This window comes from Limulus polyphemus, unplaced genomic scaffold, assembly GCF_000517525.1.
Source record: "Limulus polyphemus unplaced genomic scaffold, Limulus_polyphemus-2.1.2 Scaffold529, whole genome shotgun sequence".
Taxonomy (NCBI): Eukaryota; Metazoa; Arthropoda; class Merostomata; order Xiphosura; family Limulidae; genus Limulus; species Limulus polyphemus.
The window spans coordinates 230,095-231,043 of NW_013666139.1; positions in this window are offsets into that span (position 1 = coordinate 230,095).

Below are 949 nucleotides of genomic sequence, written 5' to 3' on the forward strand. Positions count from 1 at the left end.
GACTAGCTGCCTCCCTCTAGTCTTACACTGCTAAATTAAGACGGCTAGCGCAGATAGCCCTCGTGTAGCTTTGCGCGAAAATTCAAAAACAAACAAACAAACTTATCACTAATTCACTTGTCCTATAGTTTCAGTCCCCCCAGTGGCACAGTGGTATGTCTGCAGACTTACACTGCTAAAAACCGGGTTTCGATTGTGCAGCTTTGTGCTTATCTTCAAACAAACAAAATAATATACTTTTCATTTCGATAAGTAATACGTTGTACAACATTTAATCGTCCTAAAAAGGACAATTATTTAAATCTCCTAATTAACTTCCAAAACTTGAAATTGTCATGAATGTACATATATTTTTCTGTATCGTTATATGTAAAGTGGAAAAATAGATAAATTTGTTTCTATTGACTCTCAAGTTCAGTGGCATACAACTTATTTTGGATGTAAATTATATTATATAATGATAAACAGTAAACGTGATGTATTTATAAAATGTGAAAAAAAATTGTCTTTTCTTGTAAAACCATAAGAAACAACAAAATTGAATTATTTTGTCAAGCAATTTTACAGATTTTGTTCTTAAAAGCTTCAAAAGTTGAATGTATGCATATTATTTGTGATGATACTAGATAAAGTCTTTTTTTTCTAGCTTGAAGTTTTGTTAATAAGTGTTTCAATATTTGTGATACTTAAGTCTATGATTTTACTCACGCATATTGATGATAGTATTAGGTCGTCAAGAAATTAATGTCGCTTTTTTAGATGAAAAACCCGAACAAATTATATATATCAAAACAAAACATTTATTAAATTAAATAGTCTATGATGCTTTTCCATCTTACAACCAGGTTGTTAATGTCCTGATTAAAGAAATCACTTGGCTTTGAAGACAAAAAAAAAAAAAACATGTTGATGTCCTCTTTAACACCTTTCACATTTGCATACGTTTTCC